Below are 18,193 nucleotides of genomic sequence, written 5' to 3'. Positions count from 1 at the left end.
ATGCATGGGGAGACATGCTTACGTGGACTTTTGATACTCCTGTATACCTTCCTTTGAAAGGTTCAACGGATCGCCTTGAGTTCATGCTCACGGACGAGTATCATGAGGATAAGAACGTTTCGTTTGTTGGAATTAATATACACTTATTGATAGAATAAACATGACATATATTATGAAATTATACCCGAGCTTACCGCCGAGTGCACCGGATCATGAGCCTGATGAAAGTCAAGTGGGCAGACTCAAAAAAAATAGAAGATTTGGAACAATACCTGCGTGCCGAGATTAAACAACGCGAAAAGTTGTCGAAAAAATTTGGAATGCATGGTACCTGGATCCCATTATATGGACCATGGATTACTCGCCATAAGTGTGATCACGAGCGGTGTTGGTATTGGGAGTTTGCTCAGCGGCATCGGAGTTCCTCTGGCCGTCGCTATGAGTAGTATATCCATAGCCGTGGGATTGGGACAGACTGCCTTAAAACAAGGTGGGAAGAAATTGAATTATAAACGTAAAAAACACGACTCAATAAGACTTGCAGAGACTAAGCTGAATTCAACAGTTGATTTGATTTCGAAAGCCATCGAGAATGGAGTGATAAGTGATTATGAGTTCAGTTTGAACATGCAGGAGAAACAAAAATATCTTATACTCAAAGAGCAGATTCGCCAACGCACTAAGAAAATCGTGGAGAAGATTAATGAACAAGAAAGGCAGCAGCATGTTCACAAGGTCGCGACGAGGCAAGGGCTGAATTTTAAAAAAAATTGCAATCTGCAGAATATGTAAGAAATACCTAGATGATCCACCTAAATATTCATAATCTAATTTGTTAATGAACAAATTAGACGATACCCACAACCTCACCGGTACTAGCGTCAACCATGAAATCTGCGTCATAAATTATTGTTCGTTTCTGTTTTGCCTCGAGGCCTCTGATATATTCCTCGAGTATTTTCATAGCTGTTATTTCTAAGCATAATTTACAATAAGGCCCGAGGGTTTGCGTTGCAATACCTCTATATTTTATCTTGTTAATTGCGGCTATAATTTCACCCTTCTTCATGGTGGAGTAGCCACGGATTCCCAGCTCTCTCGCTACTCTTTTCAAATCGTTCATAGTTTATTTTTTATACAACTTTAATACACAAAAATCTATCGAGTTTTAACTATACTACAACGAATGGTTCTTCGTCGTCGTCATCTGAATCAAGGTGTCGTGTCCTTATGGTTACAGGTATCGGTTTATACTTATACTCTTCGAGCAAGACCTGTAGATAGTGCTTAAAGCCTTGTCGATAGATGCTGCTTAGTTTTATTATACATATGCATTTACAAGGTTGCTTTAATGGTAATGGTTGATCATAAAAGTCACTCGTTACTTCACCTTTCCATTCCTTGATTTTCGCGTTCAGATACCGATCATTCTTTACTGGCGAGGCTGTGAATTCATTTCCATATAGTTTCTCGATCCTGGTTAGGATGATCTGATACTTCTCCAACCATTCTGGATTATGATGTAAATCGAATGACATGGTAAGCGACGAGCCATCAATATAGCGCGAGGCACCATGGCTATATAAACCCTTTGGTGTTCGAATTAATAGAGATGATATCCTGCTGTCATTTTTATAGCCTATAACATATCGAGCATCTTTGCCTTTGTTGGTTTGGATTGGATCGCTTAGTATGATTTTTTCAATTTGAACATTGTCAATATTAAGTACTGTTGGTTCACTATAGAAATCCCTGGTTTCAATATTATTTTCATAAAATTTGAGCATCCCTTTATTTATATGAAAATTGGAGCCCAACTAAGGATTTTCACAAACACAGTATCCACTATTGTAGGTGATCCACATGATATAATGTTGCCAGCACAGAATTTTTCCACATATAATTAATCTCCGTCCACACTTCTCGCATCTATCGTATTTATCGAGATCAATTCCACATTCGTCGCAATATTCAATCATGCTTATTTCTTGTAACCATGGCTTTGAAACGATCTGGAACATATTCGACAATCTTAGGATATTCGCGAACTGCTCGGTCACACATTTCCTGTGTTTTGAGATGATCGGGTATGAACATTAATGTCCAGGGATATTCACGAACTACGGCAGTACACATTTCTTGCGTCTTTAATGATCGGGTACGAAAATTAGTGTCCATGAATTGGCGCGGACTATTCAATCAGGCATTATGAGATAATCATTAATGGACATCTCCTTTATTATATATTTTAATTCCAATCAGCAAAATTTCTAGCACGGTCATGATAATTTTTACTCATATTCTGTAGTATATATGCTATTGCGCATGACGTCATATATATTATTTCATGTTAGTATTTAATGTATCTATCATTTAATACTAGCCATAGTTACCACTAATGCGCCCCGAATTACTAATAACGATTTCAAACATTCAAATTTAGAACGGGATTTAAAATTAAAATGGAAAATGGTGGACGTTTGAAATCTATAAAAACTGCAGTGTTAGAACTTATTATTTTCGTTATTTTCACATTTGGCTAAGGCTCTATCTATAAAGTTAGATCTTGATTAAATATATGTACACTTTAAACGCCTCTAGCCTTCTTGTTGTGTAATTTCACGTAATCATTGCTTTTGATTTTTGGTTAAAATTCGTTCAAAAGACTTACGCATACATTTTTGACTTATCAAATCTCCAAAAATTCTTGTGCTGTAATAACAAATTGTGTCTGAAAGCTATTCTGCTGAAACATTTTCCGCCAAATATGACAGAAATGCAGTACGGAATTGCATAGAGGCTTGTGAATAAGCTTATTGCCCAGGGGAAAATTTTTAAATAAGAAGCCCTGCGACTTGAAGATTTCCGTCATTAGCCTAAAAGATTCTGAAATTTGAAGTAGACTTTAAAACGGAGAACAATGGGGTATATAAACATATCATAAGTATCCTAATTCTCAATTATTATTGCGTAAAATACAACTTGATAAATAAAAAATAATTTTTTTTTTACATATATATAGTATATATTCTAAAACAATAGTTAAAACTTTAACTGGATTTTTTTATAACTGATCTCGAAAATTCCAGGATGCAGGATTGCTATGTATGAACTTCACGATTCGAATATATATAATAACTTCTGAACAATTTCAATTTCAATGAATTATTACTCTGTTAAGTTACCAATAAAATCCTTAAAAATTTCTCTCGTTGAAGATTTTTCGAAACTGCTGATGGTGCATGGTTTCATAACAAATGATCTGAAAAAGAAAGTATATTTAAAATTGAGAAAAAAGAATACAATTTTACCAGAACTGAATTAATACTAGGTTGTTTAATTATTGTCTACTTATCTGATTTAAAGTTAGAATTTATTAAAAAGATACAAGTCAATGCCATGTGATACACAAAAGGTATACTATATAAATAAAAATATATATATAAATTTAGTCAAGCTGGCTTTGATATCATTGTTAAACAAGTATAATATTAAGCAGGCGATACAAGATTTTCAAACCTGTGGACAATACAGGACTTATTTTGTTGAAATCGATTTATTGAATTTTACAAATTTGATTGTTTATTATCGAGGAAATTGATTGGTTATTGTTTTCGAATTGAATTGAACAAGTTGATACAAAAAAGGGTAGACACTCAATTAATAAATTTGTCAGATTTGATAAATCAACAACATCATTTATAATTTCAAGAAAAAACATAAAAAAGGGAAGAAAACAAAGAAACCTGTAACATACTGTGGGTAGCGTCTAGTTGTACTGCAAGGGCTAACTATGTTATGTTATTGGTTAATTTATCAGTTCAACTTGACTGTTCCGTGCAATGAACAACAATATTTTTTCATGATTCAACAAATATCTTTTTATATATATTCTTGCGGTCTAATTCGTGTCAACTAATCACGGGCAGCCATTATGAAATGGGGTACAAATGCCGTAATTAATGTTTTTGTGGTGAAATCTTCATAAACACAATACTGGATTTTTCAAGGAATTCTTTTTTTTTTAGTCAAATCTTTAATATGTTTTAGATACTGCTTAATTTTTGCCATTTTGCGACATTTTAACGACGTTTTACTTGTAAATTCTGTTTAAGTAAGGTTGCTACTTTGAAGGTTTGACCGTGAAAAGTCCACTTTGTTCTCCATCGGATAGCAACGAAGTAGAACATTCTGACCGCAAGAATACATGATAGCAGCCTCACAAAGGTTCCTTTAGAAGTTATTTTACTCACCCAAAACGCCTATACTTTTTACGGTGTATGTGGCTTATCAGCACCCTCGTTCATAAAATTACACAGGGCAGGATAAAAGTTTTTTGTTGCTTCTGAAAAAAGGGACTCTAATGAAAGCACTATTTTGTGCAGTTCTAGCTTGATAGCTGTAGTACAAGTGAGAGTAGTTTTACGACTATTAACTTATAAAATGCAAGAATTTAAAAATAAGTATTTAGCTCCCTAGCTACATCATTAAAGCTATTACGACAAGCCAGACCATGGGGAAGGGAAGACCAACAAAATGCAAGCAGTTTTAGTCATGGCCATACACGGAATGTTCTGTTCTTGATTGACTTTAAATTGTGATGCATTTATAAATTGCGGCCTTTGGATCAACGCCATAAACCGTTCTGAGTTTAATTTCATATAAAATATAAGTAATCCTTCTACTTACTGTTAACAAGTTTCGAAACAACTTGGACAAAGAAAAACAAACCTTTTCTTGAAGATAAATTCACGTGGGCTGCAGTGACATTTAAGCATATTAAACGAGACAATATTACAAAGCTTTAAATTGACATAACAAAAGAATCTCGATTAATATTTTTTATGGCAGTCAAATCTTCAGAGACAACAAAGAAACCGAGACAAGATAAGTTTTGCTCGATCAGTGTTATTTTTGTCTTGATGGTACCAAACACACAGGTTGTGTTATATCAAACCTAGGTTGGATGTTCGAGCCGAAGTTCCCCCGCGAAGTTGAGAGTAAGAAAAAAACTTCTCCCATACATAAAACAAACACTATATACCCGCGGTCCACTAAATGTGCGCCCCTTCGGCGGGACGCAATTATTTTGTGTTAGTTATTGGCATTTAATATTATTTTGTGTTGGTGACTGGCATTATATTTAGGAAATTTACCTTGATGTACGTGCGCTGTGTCAGAACAGACATTTCTCTATCTCTCCTCTGAGATTTTCCACAAGAACTATAAAGTTCCCACACGTTCCTACCCATTTATACACCTCCATTCTCTGCTCCATTTAAGTGCCCCAACCAACTCGATCTACTTATTTGAGCTATATTAACGGCATTAAAAGGATGCTTGCTGATTTACTTTTTACGATAATTGGATTTTTTTATCCTTATTAAGAAAGAATTTAAACTAGTTTTTTCTGATCTACCTAGCACCGTATGTAATAGACATCTGAACTTTAATTGCAACAGACGTTAGGTCTCCTAAATAAAAGCGTCCTGAAAGCTCATGTATTTTTATAAAAACTATAGTTTTGTGTGTTATAAGCTGTTAATACTTGACTCAAATTTGTGACCATGCCAGAAAGATTTAGGAAAGAAAGATTTGAATGCTTACGGTCAATATAGGACTAATAAATTATGAAGATAGCTAATGCAATGTTTACCAAAAACACTTGCTTATCACGGAAAATTATTCATTGTTCGTTATTTTTAATTTCCTTTCAACCACAAAAACAACAAGTATAATGGGTTTGGAACGTCGATTGTCTCGATTATTTTTGTAATCAAGTCCCTTTCAAGATTATTCATGCCAGGGGTCATGCCTCAAATGCATAAGCAATAATTTCGCTAAATTTTTGTAACATTCCAGTTTTTCACATATAGTAATATGCTTAAAATATCTAAATTGCGTATTATTTTAAGACTTTGATTCACACTTAATTATTTAGCCATAATCCATTACCTTATTAAGACGCCAGTTAGACAAAATGTCTGAATGAAATTGATATGCCTTTCTGATGAGATGTTGGTTGGAAAGATTTTATTTCTTATGGAATAAGATTGAAAACTTCAGGTAATAAAGAAAACAATAAACGGATTAAAAATTGAAAAACTCATAGCACGTTAATAAACGTAACTTCAGGAAAACATAAAAGCTCAGGGATGTAAACGGGTTTTGCATCAATGGTACGCCGCTTGATACAAAAATTTTGAAATAATAATAACATCTCAAAAAAGAACTTAAATAAAGGTAGTAACTAATAAGAAATTTAAAAAATAAGAGATAAAGCTTTTGACAATTGGCGTGGCATGCCAGGGCATTTTTAAACCTCCTCGTCTCAGGATAAATAGGGAATTTCTTTTACGAGTATCTTTTAAAACAAATGTCAAATACAATAATTCCTTGTATGTATCGCTTTTTTATTATATTATTTTATTAATTCCAGACCACATCAAATTTTTGGTGTAGATTTTATCATCTTGATGCAAATGTGCTGCTGCTTTTTTAAAAAAAACAGCGGCACATTAAAGGAATAAATTCGAAAGCGTGCATTACCTATACGTCTGAGAACTAAGAAAACATATGTTGGGTACATGAACCGGTAACCAACACATCATGTTGGAGTGTATTCTTTGTAAAACCAAAAGATGTCACAAATGCTCATATTTGGAATTGACTCATATGCGATGTCTTTTGTATATACATTTTTTTATTTTAGACCAACTTTAAATTCTTTTGCAGTTTGTCATTCGTCCTGGCGACATAAATAAAGAGAGCACTTTTATTTATGGTTCACAATCTACTTTAGGGCGGTTCAAGAACAAAGGTGTTTCAAAGTTTTAGTGGGCAGTTTGGCATAACTAACACATACCGCATAAGAGGAAAGGGAAGTGTCAAAAAGTGGTAATAAACATGTTTTGCTAAAAACTTCTTCTCAGGAAGTTGAAGAGGCACAGCAAATATATCGTTACCGGCGATGCTAGAATTTTAACAATTAAGGAAACCGGGGTTTATTGTGTTACTCTACATTCTGTCTTTATATGGTATTCCACATTACAAACATGCCAGCAATTTTTTATCTCTGTTTTTATAGATATTTTGAAGCCGTTTTTCTTTTTCTTTGCGCGATTGACAGCGTAACTTGAATAATCGGTTATTGCTCGTTGTTGAAAATCGGTCAAAGCATTTTACGCATGTACACATTGCGGAAAGGTAATACGTATTTAATCTAAAAAAACGCTTACTGACAGTGCAGTTAAAAGCTCACCCCTCACTTAGAAAAAGGTAATCAAAATGAACTAAAAGTATTGTACTAATTACGAAAATAAAATTATTTTATACTTGTTTTCATCTGTTTGCAAGATATTTGATGTTAAAATTGCACAATATTAGCTAGGCAAAAAGCTTCGTCTCAGTCGCCATCTTGTTTCTTAAATTTAAATAAATTTCTTCGCAGAAGGGCGTGTGACGTCACCTCCCGGATGATAATTTCGCTGTAGTCGGGACTCAGGATTTTATACAAAGTAGTTTTACCATAGTATGCGATTGTGTTTCTTTGTGTGATGACGTCAAACTGGGTTTCATCCGAAAAAATTTATATAATGGCTGTGAACAAAAGAAAATGTGGCTTTACATTTGCTTTGTTATTTCGAATTTTACTTAATAAATCTCAAATTACCAAATGTTCGACATAGTATAACCAGAATAACATAAACTTTTTTAAAGTGGGAGGTAAGCTTTAAGTTCTGAATTTCTTTGAAACGGCGGAATGGGAGATGTCCAATGGGCACAATAACGTCTTTTCGTAAAAAGTCGTCTTTTTTAGGTCCTTAACAGAGCCAATTGAAAATTCATTGAGACGTCTTTTCGAGGCGTTTAAAATACGTCTTGACGAACCATCTGTATGGAATGTATTTTTTTCGTCTCCCCTCCCCCCTTAGTTTCCATCTAGCTTCGTTTGAACAAGCATTTCTTTCATCTTTGTTAAAAATGCATCGCGAAAAATAAGGATTTTTTTGCATCTATTGGAAAATTTCCGGTCTTGAAATGAGCAGTCTTGACGTTCAAAATCACATCCTTTTGAGAATGCTAGCACTGCATGCCCCATGTAAATAAAATAAAACAAAGTATTTTTATTTTTAGGAATCCTAGCCTATACATAAACTCTCTGCGTTCTCATGGTCTATCAACTCAACTTTCGTAGCAAACCATAGTGTGCGGGTCCAAGTACATCAGTTATGTTATGTTAATCTCTTTGTGTTATTCTCTCCCTTATATTTGCGTAGCCATGATAACAATAATAAAAAACGTCAACAAAAAATATCAAATTTAACTTCCAGTGCAGCGCGTAATAAGAACATTTTACAACTCCTTGTTACCCCGTCATAGCAAAAAAGTAGTCAATATTTTTTAATTTTGCAGAATAAGTTTTAGTAAACCGTAATAAATTATATGTGGCACCGGACTGAGCATTTATTACAAGTAAACTGCGTCACACATAGGCGTATGGCCTTTTCCTAAACAATTTTTTCATAACTTCATTTTTTGTTTCTTTCGCTAAAACTTTAAAAAATGGGAATAAACAGTGTCGTAACCACAATTTTAATATTGGGGAGGGGGGGGGGGGGGGATATAGAAAAAAATTAGATATATGAATCCGCTTTATATAGTGGCTATTTGAGGCGCCCCCATGGTGGGCGGGAAATGAAAAATATTTAAAATTTACATCTCTAGATTGGCGGAAAATGCCCTTCCAGACGTCGATCTCATGGTTCAAAGTTGAAAACCACGATGAAATATTTAGATTTTTGTAATTTAGGAAAGCTCATTGTTTAACTGGCATCAAAATTTAGATAAAAATTTCCATCACAAATCAAAAGATAGAAAGAGATACATATTTACATTACACGACAAGAACACTAGAAATTTTAAGGGGGTTAGCATTTTTTAGAAAATTTACATCGCATTTGGACTTTTTAAAATGTACTGCCGGGGTGAAACGTTATGGTCCAGTAAGTGCTTCAAAGAAAATGGGAAAATAGGAAAAGATTGGGAAAAGAATAACTGAAAACATACACGCACCTCAGTAAGAAAGTTAGAAATACACGTTTTGGTTCATATAGGGATATCAAAAAATGACCACTTATTCAACTTTGACAATTTATCTGCATGAAAATAAGTTAGCCTTTAAAAAATACTTATAATCCAGTGTTATGTTAAGAAAGATCGTGTGACACTACAAAACTGATTTAGGGCTCAAATCGAGAATCTGGTAACATCTACCTCCATGCCAGTGGTGCTTAAAAGGTTTATGGTAGCAATACCAGTATAAACTCTCCTGCAAAGTCAGGTAAAAAAATATTTGTACACGACTTGACAAGGTTTTCACAGAGACGTATCATAGACGGCTTAAGCGAGATCACAGTGTCGAACTAGTCTTGTGCCTGTTGGATGATATAAAATAGTGTTTTCAAGTACGAAGACCTCTGTTTAAGCACCTTGCTATGAAAAATATCATTTTGGTTCATAAACAAATAGATCAGGTTTTTTAATACTGACTAGTTGTAAGCCTTCAAATACAAACTTAAAGACCCCGAAATAAGCAATTTAGGGATATCTAATTTATAATGTTACAACCCTGTATTTTAAAATACTCCTTGTTTTATTTGTTGTTTGTTTCAGCGCAAATTGTGGTGTTTATTTTATCTGGAAGGCGAGAAAAATAGATGTTTGAATAAAAACCGACAAAACTATATATCAAACAAAAATATCTATAATACTAGAGGTTATATCATAATCAACAAAACAATTAGTCAATATTATTTTATTTTGCAAAATAGGTTTCCTTGAAAGTTTAATAATGAATCGTGACACTGGGCTGAGCACTTAGTACAGTTAATCCGTGTCGCACATGCGTATAGGCCTAATACATTTTACCAAAAAACTTCATAGAAACTTCGGTTTAAAAAAACACGTGAAGTAGACCGTGTTGTTAGCTACCCTGTCCAGCGAAAACGACCACTCAGCCTTTTTATTCAGTGGAATAAGTTTTCGGGAAACTTGCGAAATTCACTATCAGTTTAAATAAAAACACATTCTGTCGTTCGAAATTATTGAGACTGTTGTTTAATCAATAAACTTTTGACTTTTTGGTAAAGTTAATATAACAGTAAAAGGTGTAGCTAGCTACCTAACTGCATTTAGTATAACAAAGATTATTTGAAAATTCTGTTGCAGCTAACTGTATTTAGCTACTTCCACTTTTTAGCCGGAAGTTGCTAACAGCAGCCACAATCCCAGCAGGTGCAGCTGTGTAAAACTCAGATTCGTGAAGATAACACAAAAATATATAATTGGCCGGGAAATAGTTGGCCAAGAAAAGCTCTTATATAAAACTGAAGAAACACCTGCAAAGAATATCAATAAATAAGCCTAGCCAGCTATCTGATTTTATCATGCTCCCTCAAAATCTTTCTGCGTAGCCAAAACCTTAAAGTTGGGTTGTTTAAGACTCATATATGTCTATAAAACGTGAAAATATATTTATCCTAGCATGAAAAACAATAATAAAAAGCTTTAAAAAGTAAATAGAGTAGATATTGTTGATATTATGTTGTTGATATTTTCTTATCCGGGCAGCAAAAGTCTAACCTTCCGAAATAACAATTGCGACAGATAATACAATGCTTTTTGATTGGTTTATACCTATAGTAAAGACTGCTGATTGGTTAGTTAAATTAAGGTAAAAAGTGCGGGGAAAAACGGATTGTGTATATAAATATTTATTCGGTACGGTTGAACATGCGACGTTGGTCGGGACTAAATCTGCGCGCAACCCACAACAGAGGGAGGACGGCTATTGTTATACAACCTAGTCATTAACCCGTGGAAAAATCCACGAGGTCGCCCGTGTTTAAATTACACTCTTTTTCGCGTGTCCGGGTCTTATGTTTTTTTGCTCAAATTGCGTTTGCTGTTGCCAAAGAGAAATGTAAACAAATTTTTGTTTAATAAAAACAATCCTTTACAATATAAAAGCTCACAGGATAATGTCCTGTAAATAGACGCAATGAAATTTAGTTAAAGCACAAATCATTTCGTGACATTACGCTACGAATAAAGACGCGAGCAAGTATGTTACGTCAAGTATTAAGCCCAGAATATATCTTATGGTGTGTTTTTTTTACTGTGTATTAATTGAGTAGCCTTTTACTAAATAAAAACGGAAATGAAATTGGCGCGTTACCTGTCAAATAAACTCAAAAGCGGAAAAAATTGTATCACTTTGTATTGTCATCTCGCTTATTCTTAACAGTCACAATACATGAGAGACTTAAAGCGGCTCGAAATATCTAGTTATCACACAATATCAGAAAAACTAATAAACCTGAATAACCGAAACATTGATTACTCTCTACAATGGAGAGTCAACTTTCAAAAATATAGTCGCTGTTTTTGACAAGTATCAGTTGTTTGTTCCGTTACACCATTTTGTTCTGTAAAATATACATCTACTCCCTTTGGTAACTGAAAGTTGTGGCTGCACGAACATATTATCTTTAGCAAAATAGTAAGTCTCAAAGTTTTTTAAAAAACAATGGGTAAATATTTACTAGAGAATCACACTTCTTTTATATTGCTGTTCATTCTTTTATACAGCTCAGCATTCCATAGATTTGTAAAGTTTTCCGGCAAGTTGCCTATTTAGGAAAAAGCTTGAAAAAGCTTTTTAAATATTCGCTTTTTTACGTACCCGACCTTTATGGTTGGGATTACCCGTAGATTTATTTATTTATATTAGAAAAAATCCTACTGTTTGAGTAATTAATTTTTTGAAAATTTAATAGGTTTCTTCAAATATCAAGTTTTATGTTATCAATGCAATGTAGATGGAAAAAGAAGAATTATTTATGTGTTAGTAAATACTGCAAAAGTGTATTATTACCAGTTATACATTTTCTTTCAAATTAACACCTGTAAAGGAACTTTGGACTAAATTTTGTCTAAAAAGGAGCTACCAAAGCTGAGATTTATTTGGAAAAACACCTTATTCTGGAAACACACTTTAAATAATAGTAAATCTTCAGCAAGTTAAAAAATGGTAAACAAACATAATAATATTAAGACTATCCACCGTCTGAACAAAGTGAACAGTGTTGTCACTACAAGTTAATGGGTAAGATACACATCTTGTGTAAAAGATAAAGAACTTGAAGTTTAAGCAACATCTTAAACTTTTAAGGTCAGTTACTAAGAACAACCAATTACCCAGGATGGAGCTGTTAAAACTTTTTCACGTCAAACGTACGCTGAAAGGGAAATGATTTTATTACAGTTATTGTTTCAAGTGTTTTGGAATTTTTTAAAGATCTTTTTTAGTTCTTACATATTTAAGATTTAAATATTTGAAATGCGGGAATTTGTGATGTCACATGATTGCTTTAAAGAAGATGTTGATATTGATTTCCATCTGTAAGAAAAAGATAAGATTAGGATACTTACAAACTTTACATATGCCAAGATATCATCATGAATAAAAGTCCACACTTCAAAAAAGTTTTAATTTTTTTGCAACTTCATTGCACGATTTTCAAGAAATATAGTTATACCGACCAACTTGACAATGTCATCAGGTCAAATATAATTCTGAAGTTAAAGCCGAGAAATACGTGCATCTTAGTTTGCCTGTTACCATAAAGTAATAAAATTGCTCTGCGGTAGGTTCGAAGGTCATGGACAAAAAAGTTTAGTGAGATCCAGTTCAAATGAGCGTTGTTAATAAAACTTTAGTTATTTTTAAATCTCTATGATAATATACTAAAAATGAATAATACACAGCCGTGCATGTGGCCACAGTTTTATTAAAATTCCTTATTGAAATAGGCAGTTTCCTTAAAATCCGACTTTTGGACTCAACCTACAACAAAGTTTCTTGACTGAATTAAGTTATGTTTAATTACCTAGTATTTTGCCTCCTTAGCTCGTTAAGCAATATTAGGGACTGCTAGATCTTCATTTTTTTTACCAAGAATTTTATTAAAGAGAAAAGGAAATACACATTGATATTATCATAGCATATAAGAAGTTAACACATGTTTTAATACAAAGTCATGAAAATTGACTGCCACGTTTTTTAAAAATAGTAAAAAATATAGCTCTTAAAGGTTATTGCAAAGTCTATTGTTTTTAAGGCGTATTTAAATGACTCTGGACTTGGTTTAGTATTTATTGTTGTGGGTTTTGTTTGTTTGTTTAGCCACACGGAGAGTAGTGAAGTATTTCGATCTCTCATCCATAGATTAGCCTGCTTGAAACACAAATACGTCATCATTTTAAAAATAAGTAAAGAAACAAAAAAGACAAAACTTGACTTTATTACGTCAACTCGTGTCGGTTTTTTCCGGATGTTAGGCAAATAATTCGCAAATATTTTTGTTCAACTCGTAGTTTGACATATTTTAAGGCGCATTAGTGTCTTTATTTGGTTAACTGTCATAGAAAAATTAAATCTTCTCTTATCATTTCCTCCCCACCCCTAAAATAAGCATTCCTTTCTCTTGTGATATTCGGACCACCAATTCTAATTCTCGTATACTCTCACTTACTTTTCTAATAAAATATAACATATTTTGCTGACGTGTTTAACCTGTATTGCATACTTTTATACATAAACAACTATTTCTTAAGCATCGTTCGGTTAATAAAGCCGCAAACCTTCCTGTTAATCCTTGTAATATATTCTCAGCTTACTGCATTATGTTAATATCTCACTCGAATGTCCGAATTGCACTCTTTAAGGACCAATAATAAGTGAACAATAAAGCAACTGAAATTCCAAGGTTTAGAAATCGATTTTCAAGCACCGGTGTAAAAACTGTTAAAATTCATTAAGATTTAAATGACATGCCAAAACCACTGGAAAACTCTTTACACTTTTGGTTGATTGTTAGAACAAACTTTAAAACAAACTTTACAAGTTAAAACGAAAACAGACAAGTTCAATTTCAGTAAACGGCAATTTCTAGTCTACAAACGAATTCCACGAGTGAAATACAAATACTATAAGGTCAATTGTCTATTGCCCAATGTCGTCTATTTTCTTCCCGCTTTTTAAATAAGATTAGCAAATTTTTCTTCCCGCCTGAAAATGAAACAAACAACAAACGTTTTGACAACAATGGAAATTAATTTTAAAGCTTATTTTGTTAATTTTATAACGTTTTCAGTCCCTGTTGTTAAAGTTATTTCATATCCTGAATTTTCTGCAGTAGCTATACCGCACTATGAACCACGGACGTCATGTTTTAAGATTTGGTTTTCCATTATTGTAGCAATTTCTCTGCTTTATTAAACAAATAATATTCTTTCTCTTCATTTTAAATGCTACTTGAAATATTTCTGCTTACTCTTAAACAGCTCACGAGAAAAAAATTCCAGAGGAAAATATGGAATTACAGTTGACCCTCGTTTTAGCGAACATGGTTTTTAGCGAGTTCCTCATTACATCGAACAAAATGTCTCGGTCCCTTAATTCTCGCTAACAAAGCTCTCATAAAAAACCTCTATTTAACGAACTCGCTTTTACCGAATTCCTCATTATATCGATCAAAAATATCTTAACAACGCCTGATTTCCCCTGGAAATAGCGAATAGTACCATCTGAATGCTTTGCATCACCAAAATTGAATCAGCTGCATTCGAAATTCAATCTTTGAATTTTATTCAATTGTTTGTTTACATATTTTTTGTTTTCAAAATGTCGACTGCTAAGAGAAAGAGGGTGAGCATCGGTGACAAATATAAGGCTATCGAAGAAAAGAAAGTCTTTTTGAGAAGGATGAGGTAGCATTTAATATAAGAAGGCATTTGGACCAGTTCCATCTAGTATACGATAAATGTCAAGAATCGAAAAAGCAACAAACAACCATTAATTTTTTTTTATTGACTTTAATTCTTTATGTAACTGTTCATGTAACTCTTTATAATTATTAAACTAAGCAGTGCTAAAAAATCGTGAATTTATCAGATTTAAACCCATTTTTAAAAAGTTCGCTTTTAACGAATTCCTTATTACAGCGAACTAAAATTGCTCGGTCCCCTCAGGGTTTGCTAAAACGAGGCTCAACTGTACCAATGTGCTAGAACGTTTTATGCTCTAATTTTTGTTGGGCAGAATGCGGCGTGGAAGTAACTATTTATCAGTGTCAGGGCTTGCTAAGTATTACTATATTCCTCAGCGCATAATTAGAGTAATTATACACTTGAGGAAAAAACAATCAGTCTATCAAATAATTTTAATCCTTTTGTTTAACGACAACAAAAAGTTTATGCTATTTTAACTTTTCTTTTGTTGTTATTTTACATATTATTTATGCATTAAATTCTTTTGTTTTGAACTTGGTTACTATATCAGATTGGTTAAAAACATTCAAGATTGATTGACACGAGAACTTTGTTAGCATCTACAGACGCATTTTTGTTTTTAAAACCGAGATTTAATTTTAAAGTCAAGAGACAAAGATCTGCATGTGCGTTTTTTTGATTTATTCATAAGACAATATTCCTACACCTCGAGTGGATGAAATTTAATGAATGGTCATGCAATATCTGCTTATCATTACAAACTTGTACACCGGCTATAAATAACTATTTCAACATCTGGTTTTGTAATACAACCTAAGATGAATGGAGGATCTCTTCAGGGAAATAGCTCCTACTTCGTTCAACATGTGTTATGATACGCTCATGTTTAAAATTGAATAGAAGTAATGAAACATATAGGTTATGTTTTAACACCAACCAAATACTCTTAGCCAACGTTTCAATTCCCTTAAGCTGCAGTTTTTCAACTCCGCTGCCAGCAAAAAATCAAAAATCTCTTTTCTTTAATCTCTCCCAAAGAGAACTACCTAAGCAGATCTGTTTATCCGAGTTGATAGTTTTCCGAATTATAAAAATCTGTAAAAAAATATATTCATTAAAACCGTTTGTAACGAAAAGAACATACCTTAGAAAGCAATTTAATTTCAATGTTTACGACATTAGAGTGAAAATAAACATTGCTTCCAAACTGGATATATCTTGTCTCAATCAATGGCCTCTCAACTTAAAGCTTTTAAAAATTTAATCTTGTGAAAGAGAATGTATACATTAAATTGTAGTGGCAATTTCCATCCACAACCTGGGATCAATTTGAACAAAACAAGTCTGTAACAACAGTACTGATACAGCTTGGACATTGACTTTACTTTCAGAAACTTCTTGGAAGTTTTAGTGGGAAAAAATAACTTTAATGGAGATAGACAACGACATATTATTTGTCAGTTACTTTGCCTGTGCACGTAGTTATAACAATTAAAATGCAGTAAGGAAACAAAAAAAGTTAATTACCCATGACCCTTTGTATAATAAAATTTTTAAATTATACAACGGGTTTGTAAAACTACGCAACAAATCAGAATATTTTTTTTCAAGCAGATGTGGCTACTGCAGTTATTTTTAAAGTTAATTAACACATTAACTTTGCCTGTCGCAGGAAGACGAAATAAGCGTATTACACGCTTTTTTAAGAACATGCTTTACAAGAATATAGGGCTGGTATTTATTCGAAAACTAAGAATATCTTAAGAATGATGTTTTATAGAAAACAAAATGAACGACCTATTTTTATCAAGTTTTTTTTTTTTTTTCTATTAATTACATGTGTCGCTTTCTTCAATATAATCTCTCTGTCCAGAACTTATGACAAGTTTTTAATTACTTCATGCAGATGTACAATACACAGAAGAATGTGAAGAGAATAATTTAAGCCTTAAAATTGATAACATTTATGCATATTTCCTGCCTGCTTTAATTCTTATCATTTGTTTTAAAAAGTGTATTATATGAGAGTAGCTAGTTGTCGAACCTAAGAGTATTGATATAAAACACTTTGATGACGTCAGCGAAGCGCATTCCAGGACTTCAAATCAAACGTTTATGAAAATAACGTATAGGATTATGTTCTTTGCGATACAGTTTTGTAGATAAAGGATGACGTCATCAACACATTATATTACATATAAATAACTAACTTTTAAAAAATCAAATAACATCTGCAAAATATATTTAGAATTTCGTGACTATTATTGAAACAAATAAGAATACGATGTTTTATGGATTTATGAGAGTAAAAAAGGTTAATTACTGTGACTTTTCTTCATCTTTAACTTAAACTAAGTCTTTTGCAAAAGCATAAAACCATTTGAAATAAGATAGTTTAGAAAATGTGACGTGTTAATGCCGTTAGAAAAAGTAGCACATGAAAGTTGCCCATTATGAACACACAGAAGTATGAAGGGCGGTCAATAATTTTCAAAAATAAATTTTAGGATATTTTAAGGAGCATTATGAGAGTAATGCTCTTTGAATTCGCTGTTTTTGCAAGAGCAAATTTGTGTAACAAATCAGAAATTTTAATAAGAAAAAAAACCCGAACGGTTCTAATTTAAAAGCAAGTAAACCGTTTTATAACCTGGTGACTTAAAAAATAAAACTGTAAAAAAAAAGAAGAGTTTCTTCCTTTTTGCAATTTTCCGGGAGAAAATTTTATTTCCAAGAGATTCAGAGAGTTTCCAGGAATAGCGGCCACACTGAATATCCAATAAGATTCAATAATTTTAATAATTCAATAATTAACCCTAACTATAAGACCGTCAGAACGTAATTTATTTCACCAACAAAAAGCCTTTTGCTGTACTTAACCCATGAAAAAAATAGTATATTTATTATACAATAATAATTATAAACAGTTTGCCTACATATATTAAAAGTACGTACAAATTTTTGTGTCCTGACCTTTTAAACTGTCCGTTGACATGTTTTTATTATTAATGTACACAAGGATGAAACTCATAGCCCCTTTAACATCTAAAACAACCACAATAGCAAAATGTATGGCCACACTCATCATTTGAAAGTATGTCTAAAAAGGTATTGTCGAATTGCTTTGATAGACCAATTATATCAATAACTGACATCTAATTCTCCTCTTCTTTTTATAATATATCAATGTTAAAACGATTTAGCTTAAACTGTCGAGAGCAGTGTTTAAAAGGTTTAGCGAACTCAACAGCAAAGTGAGTAATTTTGCTTTTTTTTTATTATTAGTCTTGTACTTCACACCTCCCTGATATCAGTTCGCCATAGATATTTTACATCG

General features: G+C 32.7%; 1 long non-coding RNA gene across 1 annotated transcript; it reads right to left on the bottom strand.

Moving 5' to 3' along the window:
- Window positions 1-2,945: 2,945 nt before the first annotated feature.
- Window positions 2,946-4,729, bottom strand: LOC130626012 (uncharacterized). Its single transcript, XR_008981792.1, has 2 exons — window positions 4,690-4,729; window positions 2,946-3,262 (listed from the first exon to the last, which is right to left on the bottom strand). It is a non-coding gene; the product is annotated as an uncharacterized LOC130626012 (long non-coding RNA).
- Between the last annotated feature and the right edge of the window lie 13,464 nt (window positions 4,730-18,193).

This window comes from Hydractinia symbiolongicarpus, chromosome 14 (assembly GCF_029227915.1).
Source record: "Hydractinia symbiolongicarpus strain clone_291-10 chromosome 14, HSymV2.1, whole genome shotgun sequence".
NCBI lineage: Eukaryota > Metazoa > Cnidaria > Hydrozoa > Anthoathecata > Hydractiniidae > Hydractinia > Hydractinia symbiolongicarpus.
The sequence above is the reverse complement of the archived record's forward strand: the minus strand, read 5'-3'. Positions and strand labels throughout refer to the sequence as shown.